This window comes from Podarcis filfolensis, assembly GCF_964270895.1.
Source record: "Podarcis filfolensis genome assembly, chromosome: 2".
Classification (NCBI taxonomy): Eukaryota; Metazoa; Chordata; class Lepidosauria; order Squamata; family Lacertidae; genus Podarcis; species Podarcis filfolensis.
Window position 1 is genome coordinate 56,722,310 of NC_139605.1, and position 14,015 is coordinate 56,736,324.

At 42.7% G+C, this 14,015-nt stretch overlaps 1 protein-coding gene across 2 annotated transcripts in view; it reads left to right on the plus strand.

The window, feature by feature from the left end:
- GPRIN1 (G protein regulated inducer of neurite outgrowth 1) overlaps positions 1–14,015 on the plus strand; it is a 57,917-nt gene that overhangs the window by 1,195 nt on the left and 42,707 nt on the right. For both annotated transcript variants that reach the window (XM_083603877.1, XM_083603878.1), the window contains exon 2: positions 449–582. The gene's annotated coding sequence lies outside the window, so the exon portion shown is untranslated. The remainder of the gene's footprint in view (positions 1–448; positions 583–14,015) is intronic.

A 14,015-nucleotide genomic window follows, 5' to 3' on the forward strand; every position in this document is an offset into this window, starting at 1 on the left:
GCCTTGAGTTGGAAAGGGCTCCCTGCCCATGATCAAGATGCTAGATTAACCAAGATTCAGTAATATCCAACTGTCTACACTAAACTCTCTTAATGAAATTATCCATGGGCATATTTGTTGGTTAAATTATGTTTGACAAGTCAGTCACTCACATAAATTTCTGAGACATCTATCTGATCTACTGAGAACAATTTGTACACAAAAACTGGTTTTCCAGTGTAGAGCCACTGAATCAGTTTCCTTGTGTTCAGAAGGTTGCTGAATGCAAAGTTTCTGTTGCTGGAAGCCTATCTGGAGCACCCAGAGTGTATATGTGGTTTCCTTCTCTTTAGGGAGGCAGGCACAATGCCTATATAAACATTCTGTAAAAGCCAGCCATTTTATGATAGGTTTTGGTTAAACGATGAACAGCATTTACTAGTTACAGTATTCTCTTTTATCGTTCTAGAAGACATGGATGGAGGGTCAATGGATATGAACTGATGCAACTGGCAGTTTCCTAGTCAAATATCTGAGACAGAACACACTACACTCTCTGCTGAGATCAGTATATAGAGCTCCTTTGGGAAGGCATCGTGACATGTAAGTGCTTGCAGTAGCTTGCCCTACTCTGCAGTGATAGCATAATGTGATAATTGGGAAGCTTTCATTCTTCAGAACTGTCAGCTTGCACACCTCTCCTTGATGCTAAGTTGATCATAAAACATTTAAAAATAAATAAAATGGCTTCATTTTGTTTTTTAAGATTTGTCAAAAATATTTAAGCTCACATCTCATCACATTGAGAGCACATCTTCCCAAAGCAGCTTAATGAGGCATTCACCTGACAAATCTCAAACACTGTAGGGTAGGTGATGCATATTTTATAGCCCTGAATATTAAACCCAAAGAAATTAATCACACTTGCTGGAGAGGTTTTTTATTTATTTAAATATTCCTATTCTCCTGTTAATACATACTAGCCTTTAGGAGCCTGGGGGGAAAAACCCTCCCTCTTCCTTGAATTTCCACTATTACTGATTGTTGGGGTTTTTTTAGGTTATTGAGTTTAATATCTAAGCATTAGATGCTAAGGTTTTGATATTATGTACTCTTACATGGAGAGATAATTCTGTTGAATTAAATAGGATTTATGTCAAGATAAATATTCATAGGATTGGGTTGCACATCATTCTAATGTTTGTTTGGAAGAAAAGGGTGTGATTTGTAGAGAGGCAAATATTGAAAGGTTCTAAAGCAAGGATGTAGGAAAGACTTCTGGCCCTTGAGCTGGCTCCAGTCTACACCTTGCCACCCCCACCCACTGCAAATAGGATCTCCCTCTCCTCATAAACCTATGGGTACCATTAGAAGCTCTTATTCTAAGCTGGGGGGTGGGGGCTTGTCTGGGGAAAGAAGTGTTAACCCTCTAGACTCTAGTGTAAAAATAATTATTTCAGGCTGCTTGGTTTTATAATAATAAACAATGGATGTTAAGAGAAACAAGAAGATGATGTTGTGCATGTTAGACAAACAAACATGGTAAGGTGATATTGTATATTGGCATTAAATGTTCAAGCTTTTTAGTTGCACAGAATTATCCAAAAGTCATAATGGAATGTGTATTAATTCTAAGGTATGCAGGATACAATAATGAAATTTGAAATCCCTTTTCATTGAAGAAATAATTATGCAGCTTTCTGCTTGCATATGATGCAATATGTTAACCAGGTGTTAGTTAATATATTTTGCATTGAATAGAGAATGCGGATCTTAGAATTTTCATGTATTTTGATAGTCCACTTTGTAATGGTATTTGCTAAAATATTTGTAAAACTTCTCTCTTTCTGTGAGATTGAGTAACTTTTGCATTGTGCCTGGTTAGATTTCTGTGAGATTGAACAACTTTTGCATTGTGCCTGGTTAATTGTTCTGTGTAAATCAAAAGTTGGCATGACAACGGCTGTCTGTACTAAATCCCACGTTTGCTCATTTTCCTGGTTCTCACCATCAGTACTCCAAGGGCTTGTCTGCATGGTGCTGTCTGCATAGTGCTTGTTGTAGGTCATGCTGATCCCCAGCTAGATGGAATTGTGGACTGAGCACAGTGTGCATAGTCCACATGACAAGAGCAATGATGTCAGAACAAGAAACTATATGCTTCCTTTCTCTCAGGAATACTAAGTGCTGAACATTGGGCTCAATGCAAAACAATAGGATTTCTTTCCTGGACAAAGGGAAAAAAACACCATTCAGTTTTACCTATGGAAATTATTTCCCATTATTCACTTCATTAGCATATTTGCATTTCTCCAAGGCATTGAATCAATTAGTTCATCCTCACAACAACCCTTCAAGGGAGATTAGACTGGGAGATGATGCCTGGTTCAAATCCTCCTAGTTAATTTACTAGAATTTTAATTTACTGGAATTTTAATCCAGGCAGGTAAAGGTAGAGGTAAAGGGACCCCTGCATTAGGTCCAGTCGTGACCGACTCTGGGGTTGCGGCACTCATCTTGCTTTATTGGTCAAGGGAGCCGGCGTACAGCTTCCGGGTCATGTGGCCAGTATGACTAAGCCACTTCTGGCGAACCAGAGCAGTGCACGGAAACACCATTTACCTTCCCGACGGAGCGGTACCTATTTATCTACTTGCACTTTGACGTGCTTTCAAACTGCTAGGTGGGCAGGAGCAGGGACTGAGCAACGGGAGCTCACCCCTTCGTGGGGATTCGAACAACCGACCTGATTGGCAAGTCCCAGGCTCTGTGGTTTAACCTACAACGCCACCCGCGTCCCTAATCCAGGCAGGTGTTATTGTTGTTTAGTCATGTCCAACTCTTCGTGACCCCATGGACCAGAGCACGCCAGTCACCAGTCACTCCTGTCTTCCACTGCCTCCCGCAGTTTGGTCAAACTCATGCTGGTAGCTTCGAGAACACTGTCCAACCATCTTGTCCTCTGTCGTCCCCTTCTTGTGCCCTCCATCTTTCCCAACATCAGGGTCTTTTCCAGGGAGTCTTCTCTTCTCATGAGGTGGCCAAAGTATTGGAGCCTCAGCTTCAGGATCTGTCCTTCCAGTGAGCACTCAGGGCTGATTTCCTTAAGAATGGATAGGTTTGATCTTCTTACAGTCCATGGGACTCTCAAGAGTCTCCTTCAGCACCATAATTCAAAAGCATCAATTCTTTGGCGATCAATTCTTTATGGTCCAGCTCTCACTTCCATACATCACTACTGGGAAAACCATAGCTTTAACTATACGGACCTTTGTTGGCAAGGTGATGTTTCTGCTTTTTGAGATGCTGTCTAGGGTACCCCACCCCAAATCCAGTGCCGTGTGTGTGTGTGTGTGTGTGTGTGTGTGTGTAACATACACACAGTCCAAACAGCACTTTAGAGTACTTAGTACAATGTAGTACAATAAAATAATATTAGACCTGTTCTTAAATTGGGGGCTGCATTAAGGGGAAACCAAGAAGTGACAGGAAAAGACAAAACATGGAGATCAAGAGAAGTAAATTCAGATTGTGAACTGATTCTTTTTTTGCTGCTATACTATTTTTATTTTTATTTTACTGTCTTTATTTTTTCCTCTTCCCTCTTTTTTCTTTTGTTTATTTTGTGAATAAAAATTACTTTTAATAAGAGAAATAAGCTCTACACCAACAAGTTTATCACATTAAAGGCCTGATTACCTGCTGATCTAAGCTACAATGATGGAATCCCCAAACACCTGGTGGTATTGGAGCATGCGCTGAGATTCCTGGGGCAGATCTTGATGAAACTCAAAGGGGCTATTTTGTTCAGTTTCTCGCCTTTCCCTCACCCTTCTACCTGTTGTTGTTGGTTTTACAGTATACAGGAAACAGAAGGTATTCACTCAGATCTATTCCCAGAGTTTAAGTCACTGGAAATCTTGAATCAGTCTGTGCCTTTGTCATAGTGAACATATTAACGTTAATCAACTCGCCTTTTTTATTATGATGATTGCAGAGGAATGTGGAGGTTCTCATTTTGCAAGGTGTGAGAATCTTCAATTTTTATAATGTTTCTCACTCTGAAAAAAGCTAGATATTTTTCCCATCAGAAAACATTCTGGAGGAAAATCTAGAAGATACAGCTGCGGTTTCGTCTTTTGAAATTATGGTTTAATGTGAACATTCTTTTACAGTCACATAATAGCTTAATTGGCTTAAATTTCATGTACATGATTTCAAAATCAGGCACTCATCCAGTTTCTCATTGTATTTATTCAGCATGCATGCACTATACCAGCTATTGGCAGAGTTTATGTTTTTGAATAGACTCACAAGAACATCTTTTTTTCGCATCTGAAAGTAGGGTTTATAGTGTGAGATAATGTCCACAGACTCCATGATGGATGAGCAGCTCTCAGCAGTATTAGTGCAAGCTTTGTCACTTAGACAATGCAGCCATGCTGCAAGGCATTCTATTCTTAACAATGACTTCATCATTCATAGCCTCTTGGTTGCCACCACTTGTCATTCTAGCAGTGTTTTGCAAGCAGCTGTAGCTTGCAATCTGTGGGATAAGGGAACTCAGGAAGTCAAAGAGCAACTGGCTACTATGCAACCCAAGTAGAAACTGAAAAGGCCATTATGAAAGTATCCACATCAGATCTGTTGTTAAGGGGCAAGCCATTTTTAGGGCATTTAAATTTTTTAGATCCCCTTGGTAACTTTCAGATCGTTCAAAAATGCTTCACCATTCTCCTGATGAACCTCAAGCAGGTGATTCTCTTTTTTTTACACTGCAGCATTTCATTTTCTGTTGCAGTCACTCAACTGTATAGCAGGATCTGTTCAATAAATACTCATTTTTATATATTTTAAAAGGTAGTTATAGATATTTATTGTATTATAGTTCCCACATCTTATGAAAGAGGATAGCTAGTGGAGAGGGAGGGAGGGCGGGAGAGAGAGTTTTGATTGGGTTTATGCATGTTAGTGAATACAATTCTAGGAAGCTTACGAAAATACAGTGGTGGTAATAATAATGTAGTAGGAGTAGTAAAAGTTGGATACATTTGTTTGCCTGACTAATGCTAATGCAGAGCATATTAGTACTGGGTGACAACATAGGTCTCGGGTCAGATCTGTTGCCAACGAAGGGGGAAGTATTGCTTTTCTGACCTTTAGTTCCCAATTATCTAGATGGTCAAGCATGACCAACAAGGTAGTCAGAATCTCCTAATTATAACAGTAGTACTTGTCAAACTAATGATCCATGTAGTCCAAGGTCTTGTATCTATCCATTGCTACTTTGGAGGAAGTTACATGACCATTTTATAGTGTGATTCAGCTTTAAATGTTTATGCACATTGTTAAATATTTGTATGATATGAAAAGATGGCACCAGGCCAAATTCCCCCAAATATGGGTTTAATAATTTTAAGGGAGTTACAGAGTTACGAAAATGGTTCTGCAAATTCCATGACCTTCATCTCTCTCAAAACTTGTTCCTTGCTGTTTTGTCCCAAACCTAATCCCACCCCCACCCCCCATGGCCAGATACAAGCATTTTGGAATGTGTCCTTAATGGGTATAAATTGTACCAACACATCACAGAGATTAACGTTTTCAGAGACTCTAGGTCTCCCTAGACCTAGTTTAGGGGGGAAACAGGAGAGTAGAACAGAGATGTGGCCTACATGGTACGGGAAAAATGGATAGGGACATGCCCCCACCATAATACAAGAACTGTGGTCATCTATTGAAGCTCAACGCTGGAAGAGTCAAGAAAGACAAAAATAAGTACTTCTTTACACAGCACATGGAATTTGCTGCCATGTGATGCAGTGCTGACCACCAATTTAGATGGCTTTAAAAGAGGATTGACAAATTCATGGAGGATAAAGCTAACAATGACTACTAGCCAGAATGGTTAGGTATGCCTTTGAATACCAGCTGTGTTTGTGTTCTGCTTTTGGGTTTCCCACAAACATCTGGATGGCTCCTGTGAGAACAGGATGCTGGACTAGATGGGCCTTGGATGTGATCTAGCAGGCCTCTTCTTAAGTGGAAATGTTTTCTGTTCAGCCTTCTGAGTAAATAAGTTTTAATTGAGGAAGAATGTGTTTAAAAAGTAAGTGTAAACTACTTCTCAATATATCTGCATGTTCCAGCCTTAAGATGTGCTGTTAATCCTTTGGGGCAGCTGTTCTCCAAGAAACTGAAGTGAGAGGTGTCTCAAAGGGGATCAGGAGGGAATTAATGATGTGGTCTGGCCGATGTGTTTGCTTACACGTTGCCAGAATATTTTGTATTCCATAGGGATGCAGGAGAGATCTCCAGGCGCTCTGTGTGGTGCTTGCTTTCTGAGAAATGTCACTTCAGGGACTTGGGGAGCTCCTTGTCAGAATGGCTTGAAAGCAGTCACAACTTCACGAGTAGAGAAAATACTTTTCAGAAGTACCTATACACCTGCTTCTTATGTTGTATACAAAGCAACCACAACGAATGACCTTAAAATGTACTGCTACCTCTCCCCCCCCCCCAGCCATCTTGTGTGTGCATGCGTAATTTAATCTTGAATATATTCAAGAGCAGGCCCCTGTCAGGCCTGGGCCTAGCTCTGAGACAGCCACAGTTTGGGGTGTGTCTGTGTCCAGTTGTGCTCTAGCAACCAAGGTTCAAAAGGGCCTGAGGCGGAAGATGTTGTCAAAAACAGGCTTGTGCTCAGCTTCTGGAAGGGGTGGCCGCTGGAAGGAGTGGCTACTCCATGAGATGAGTTCTTCAGACTTGAGGAACTTGGCTTGGATGTGAGGGCTTTATCTGAGCCTGAGGTATGCCCTCCCCACCCCATCAGCTCTGAAGTCAGTTCAGGCTGTGGTCTCGGCTAGTTTACTCAGGCTGCAACTGCAGCCTAGAGGGTGCACAGAGGTGAACCTACCTTGTTTGCTGAGGGAGCAAAATGCCAGTTCCCCACCCCCAGAAGGGCCTTGTTAGCCTATGGACCTTTCAGTGGATCACTTTTCCCAACCCCTTCTCAAGGGTTCTCAAGCTCAAGGGTATTCCTAGTGGCAAGTGACTTAGAGAGCAGATTTGTTAATAGTCAAATCAGTGGAGATGGGGAGAGACTATGGGGTGCGAAATAGAGATAATTATACTCTCAGTAGCAGGGCTTCCTTAATCTTTGCCTCCCCATTTGCATTGGTGCACAAAAAAGATGTGCGGTATTTATGCAGCTGGAGTTGGGTACGGGTATGTGTCTGTGTGTAAAACCCTTCTTCCTTGGTCCAGCCCACCTCTTCTTCCTGAAGTCAAGACTTTGCTTTTCATCTGTCAGCACCACATCTGCTTTGGAGCTTGGCCTTTCTGCTCGGCTGCCTGCAGGAATTGGCAGAGCACTCTTGCAGATAAAGCAGGCAGCCATGTGTGAAAGAAGGGGGTGGAGTGGGGGAGCATAGCTTCAGGCATCTCTGTGCCTTTCTACAGGAGAGAATGCTCAGTGCTAACACCATGCAACGCCAGCCAAGCAAATCAAGTTTCGGATGTGTGTCCCGCAGGTCACTCCAGGCTTGCCAAGTCTATTCTGTTTGCTTCTCACCTTTCCTTTCGAAGGGTTTCCCCCACATCTGTTGTAACTGCGGATTTCTACCTTGTGCCTTTGGTCGTTAAAGGAGGGAGGGGTAGAGCATTTTACTACAGATTTTGTAGCAAGGAAGTTTGACGTGACCAGTTACTTTCCTTTTGGCCAATCTGAATGAATGTTTGAAATTTGCATGGGTAATATATGCAGTTTTAAGCTTCTCTCCCCCCCCCCCATTTGGTGAGAGCAGTGGGTGTTCCAGTGGGTGGTGTTGTCTTTCCTAACCCCGAGCAGAGAAAACAAGCACCAAGGCCTTGTGGAATACCCTCTTTTTGCCACGTTTCTGTGAGGGGGGCCATGGTGGTTGAAAGGGTGGAGTGGGTGGCGTAGTAGGGAGCAGGGTTTGTGGGGACAGGAGGTAGCACATTCCTGTTCCGCCTCAGGAATTAAAATGGGACCTGGATTTGGTAGAACATCAGGTACACCACCACCGTGATAGATGTTGCTAGAGAACACCTCGGGTGCACTGCCAAAATAGCTGAAATGGGAGGGACATAGATAGCTGAGGGGGTGAACCACACTTCTGCTGTGTTTTAAACCCCTTAAATCTACAGCCACATGTCCTGTCAATAGTGCAATTTATACCAGCTGCAGACCTGGCACAGGAAATTTCCCACCCATTTATTCATTGGGGTGGGGTGGGGTATTCAAAAATAGCCCCCTCCAACATTGACACCTGCCCTGCTCACATTGCTAAAACAGGGCATTAGGTATGGGCCTTGGGTTCTTTGAATGGTGTGTAAAAGATGGAAGTTATGTTGAATCCAGGCTGTTCTGTTTTTCTGTGGTATGGAAATTAAGCAGCCCGTGTGCTCATGGGAGCTGAACTGCATTTGTGGATTTATGGTTTTGAAATATGCTTTTGAAGCCTCCCATTTTGAAATCCTAATAAGATATTTTTTTAAAAAAGAAACCTAGCAAATTTTGCACAGCATTCGCTGTAGACCCAGAACACGAACACACAAACCCCTCTCAGAAGATATCCTAATAGTTTTTTCATCATTCAATTATTTCAGCTTTTCGGCAGGGGGTCCCCACTCATATGTTTGAATAGTTAGGGTTGACAACCCAGCAGTTGTGGGTAAATTGGAGCAAGACATGTGTGCAAAATCTGTGTAACTGTTGCACTATGTGTGATCTCTGGCATATGTCTATAAATGAAGAATGTTGGCGTGTGGGGGGGGGCATATGTTTCCATGCTTCTTCCAGTACAAGGGAGAAGGGAGGCTAGGGGGTGGGGAATGAATACAATTCCTCTTAAGCTGCCAGCCTTCTCTGGCACAGGGACTGGGAGCATGCGTTTCCAAGGCAATCAGTAACATCTTACTCATCCCTTTCTCCTATTGTTATCCTGCCAATCTTACTTCTTTTAGCCGGGAAAGGAGGATGGACCAGCTGTTGGTACAAGGCCCCATGCTGCCTCAACCGGGGGGGGGGGGCACCTTTAGTTAAAGCTGTTTTTCCTCATGTAACTGAGGGATGAAGACCTATGTACAGAAACAACAAGATTATTAACAAGGCTGAAGGGGTTTGCTTCAGCCAAGGCTATTTTACTGTTTTAAAAATGCAAAGTGGGGGTGAATGCATCAAACCCAGTAATTCTGCATGCTGTGTTGTTGGAACCTGATGAGACCAGATCAAAAGGAGTAACTAGGGGCATTTCATCATGAATCCTATAGCTGAACTCAACAACAACAACAAAAACCCCAAAACAGGTGGGATATTCCTCATTAATGCAGGAAAGGACCTTTGCTAAGTGGGATTTTCTTGTGAATAAACATATTGATCACAGGGAAATGCTTTGCAGGATAATGTAATGACATAGTAAGTTCTGTGTGGAACCTCTGCTTTAATTTCACATCCAGCTAATTAACCATAAAGCAATGCCTCGGGGATACTAAAGCACTCTAATGTGGAAACAACCTTGGACTGTACCAGACTGCATGTGAGGGGTCATATATAAAACTACCTGTATGGAGGCAACAGGATATCATGGGAAAGTTATAACATAATTTCATATTTGCTAACTCTTTCACAAGGGATGTATATACCATAGTTTGCTATACGCAGGGAACCTTTTTCATGGGGAAGCATTCATATATGAAGTCCCTTCCCATGTAGTCGGAATTGTTAACAGTCCGGGACCAATTTTACCACTTCATCTGATATTGTGTGACCCAGCTGTCTTTCCTGACCCCAGTGGTCTAGGCAAAGTGACAGGTGCCATTGACATCTGTGTGCTCAGAGTGATTCTCTGTCACCATCTGCCAGGAACCATAAGACGTGGTTGCCATGTCAGGCTGCTAGCCCTTAAGGCAAAAGAGAAGTCAAGAGGATTACACAGGCAACCTCAAATGGAGGCAGCCAATTTGGGCTTTCTTGCTTTTTTGAGTTTTGCCACTCAAGTGCTCAACCTGGGAGCTGTTTGCCACTTGTTAAAAAGCAAGTGGACAACTTTGTGCATGTCCTGTATGTGATTCTGTACAGAACTGAATATTTTACTTTATTTTTATTTAACAAAATTTATAGACTACTTGATTGTAGTAAAAATTTTGAGTAGTTTACAAGAAATACTAGAAGTACCAATAAAAACAAGTTAAAAACACATAATTAAAAACATTTAAAAGATAACTAAAATAAATAGTAGACAAAAAAATTTAAAAGACATCAACATCTATGCGTCTGGATAGGCTTGGCTAAGCACAAACATTTTGAGCTGGTGCTGAAAAGAGTACAGTGAAGGCTCCTGCCTGATGTCAATAGGCAACAAGTTCCAAAGTGTAGCAGCTGCCACACTAACAGACCAATTTCTTGAAAGTGTGGAGCAAGTATTATGTGGCACCTATAACAGTGTCAGCTCCATAGATTGAAGCAGTTGAGTGGGTGCATATGGAGTAGAGATTTCCCGAGTAAACTGCCCCCAACTGTTAGGGGCTTTATATACCAATAGCCAATTGAACTTTGACTGGTAATAAATCAACAACCCATACAGATCTCCAAGCAGAGGTGTTACATGCTGACAGTGTCTCACTCCAGTCAGTAGCTATGCTGCAACATTTTGCAATAGCTGCAATTTTTGCATCAAGCATAAGGGAAGCCCCACATAGAGTACAATGCTGTAGTCCAGTCTTGAAGTCACCACTGCCTAGACTACTGTGGTCAAGCTCTTCTGGTCCAGGAACAGTTGTTGATGTTGTACTAAGTCATGAGTAGGCAAACTAAGGCCTGGGGGCTGGATCCGGCCCAATCGCCTTCTAAATCCAGCATGCGGATGGTCCAGGAATCAGCGTGTTTTTACATGAGTAGAATATGTCTTTTTATTTAAAATTCATCTCTGGGTTACATGTGGGGCCTGCCTGGTGTTTTTACATGAGTATAATGTGTGCTTTTATTTAAAATGCATCTCTGGGTTATTTGTGGGGCATAGGAATTCATTCATCCCCCCCCCCCAAAAAAAATATAGTCCGGCCACCCACAAGGTCTGAGGGACAGTGGACCGGCCCCCTGCTGAAAGAGTTTGCTGACCCCTGTATAACTAAGCACAGCTGTTAGAAGGTGCTTTTAGCCAGTGTGGCTACCTGGGCCTCCAGTATCAAAGCAGGATCCAGAAGCACACCCAGGCTGCATACCTGCTCCTTCAGGGGGAGTGCAGTTCTGTATAAAGCAGGCAATTGACCCGTTTCTTGAACATGGGGACCACTCATATAGAAAAACATACACTTTGTGTGATTCAAGGCCAACTGATTCTCAAGAGATATATGTTTTTACAAATAAATCAAGGCAGTTTGTTACCTGCTCCAAAAAGAGAGGAATAATGTTACATAGTTTAATTGAGGAGGTTCCCTCCAAATACCAATGTTCTCCTTCGCTACCACCACTGCATATTCATGCTTGCACATGCACACATGTGCAAGGGATAGTTAAGGTCATGGACAGGGAGCCCTATCCAGAACCCAGTCTATCTATCTCCTGATGCTATTCGCAGCTCCAGGAGGTATATGGCACTTTATAATTTCACATCCTTCTTGTGTAACACACAGTTGTCATGGTGATTGTGGGCTCAAGGCACCTGTTGCTTTCTTTTGAAAGTATATATGAAGCTCTTTCAGAGCCGTAGAGCTAGATTTAGACAAGGAGGAAAACAAGGTAAGAGGGAAGGGGGGTCAGGAGTGGTGGGAATGGCAGTCTGGGTTTGAGGCGGTTTACAATAGTAAGATACCATCACTGGTCTTGGCTGATAAAATGAGGTGAACGCTATTGTGCTCTTCTGTTGCTCTCAACTAAAAAGCAAAATCCAGGCCCAACCCAGGATATTTTGCCACTATAGGCAAAACAGAAAGTGCCGCCCCCACCTCTTCCTCTGTGCACTCACTACTCACCCACCTGTCCGCTCACCTAAGAGTGCCCCTTCATACAGCAATAATGTCGTAACATTGGGGAAGCATCCAGCTTGCATATAAATCCACCACTAATGTCAGCAACATGCTACAGAATGCACCCACAAAAAAAACCACTTTGGAGGGGCACTTAGTAGAACACCAGCCCATACATACTTCTCTACGTTAGTCATTTGTGATAAAAGTACCAAAGACATTATTCCAGTTTTTCACCAGTTTCTGTTGCCTGGTTGCTTGTGAGACAATGCTTATCACAGGCAACCAAGGTGATAGCTATTTGCAAGCCTGGGCTAGGAAACAGGAAGATGAGAGGTGGTTGAAATAAGGTGAGAGATAACTGGGGTTGGAGTGGGAATTCTCAGGGCAAGGGCTAAGCTGGGAGCAGGTTTGGCATGGTGGATTAGAAAATCTATGATGTGCCAGAGGAGAGGAAAGTACTTTGGCTAGTGGTGTCGACTGACACAGCCCAGTGGTTTGGAAGATGGATAGAAGCTATTGGAAACTATTGTTTAGTGCAATAAACCACCCTCTTTGGTGAAATACCAATCCAAAGAATATAGCATGCCCACACCCAAAATCCAAACCTTTATGCACACAAATATATGATGAAATCAGTATGCTCATATACACAGAAATCCAGGGTGGTGACTTCAATGTCATAGTGTGTTGGATAAAAAATGAAATAGAACACATCCAGTCCTGTGAAAGCTGTTGGGCTGCTTATTATGTTGAGAGATTGAGAGCCCAGCACATTAGTATTCACACACACATCAGTCCTGCAAACTAGGATTCTTTGTCTCCCCCAGCCCACCTTATCCTGTAGATACCCCACTATCCTGGTGCTTTAATCAACTTTATTTTTATTCCTTCCCTATTTTTAGGTCTCTCTCTCTCTCTCTCTCCCCCTCCCCCTCCCTTGTTCCTACCTCACTGTTTACTGGAAGGAGCATTTTCTTTCTCTGCATCCTCTGTGTTGCCTAGCAACCAGGTGCACCGCAGATGCCAATTGGCTGAGGCCATTCAGCCAGCACTAGAAGCATTGTGCCTCCCCCCCCTTCTTCATATAGACCCACCATACAATTCTAGATAGAAAGGGGAGTGTGGGTGGGGAAAGGGGATGATTGTGGAAGACAGGGTGACAGAACATCCAGTCAGGAGATGTTGGTACTTCTCTGGGCTCATGATTCACTCAAGCTAGGCATGTCCTTGGCGGCAATCACCAGCTCTCGGTGAAGTGCACCGTGGCCTGCTGCAGCCATGCTTTACATCTCCTATTCCTTCTTTTGCGTCCTAGGGATAGCTTATTTTCTTCCTCCATGCTGAGAAAACATTACTCTCAACCTTTGCCCTAGTCTTCCCAACCTGTTATTATTGCAGGATCCCAGACTCACTGGAAATGATGGTGATTGTTTTGCTTCCATTTTTATCCCACCTTTCAACTCAGAGGGCCCTCGAGGCAACTTGCAAAATGATAAAATGCCAATAGAATATGGGGAGAGGGGGAGAGGGGGGGAAACAGCTGCAGAACAAGGAAACCAACAGCAGGCTATAATTCGGATGTCTGGTCACTTGCTCCCTTCTCGTTAAAGTAGTAATAAAGGTTTGCCTTTATTTACTTTTAAGACAAAAGGGAACTAGTTGCACAGGCTTCAAAAGGAAAGGATGTACCACTGCAGAGAAGGCTCTGCAGCCTGCCTAAGGTAGACCGTCTGGAGCAAGATCCTACCCCGATTATATAGGGAGTTGTTTGTAAACTTACATCATTTCTTACAAACCTAATACTGTACAGAAACCTAATCCTCTAAATCTTTGGCATGTTTTGTTTGTTTTGCTACCTTCTTCCTATACATTATATGGTTGCAAGCAACTCACTTCTCCCTGCTGGGGCCATAGTCCGCCAAAGGAAAAAGGAAGAAAAGTGCAGATATTTTAATATACTAAATATAGTCATATACATCAATGAAACGATCAACATTGTACACTACAAGAGAAACCAAAGAAAAGAGATGCGTTTAACTCAGTTT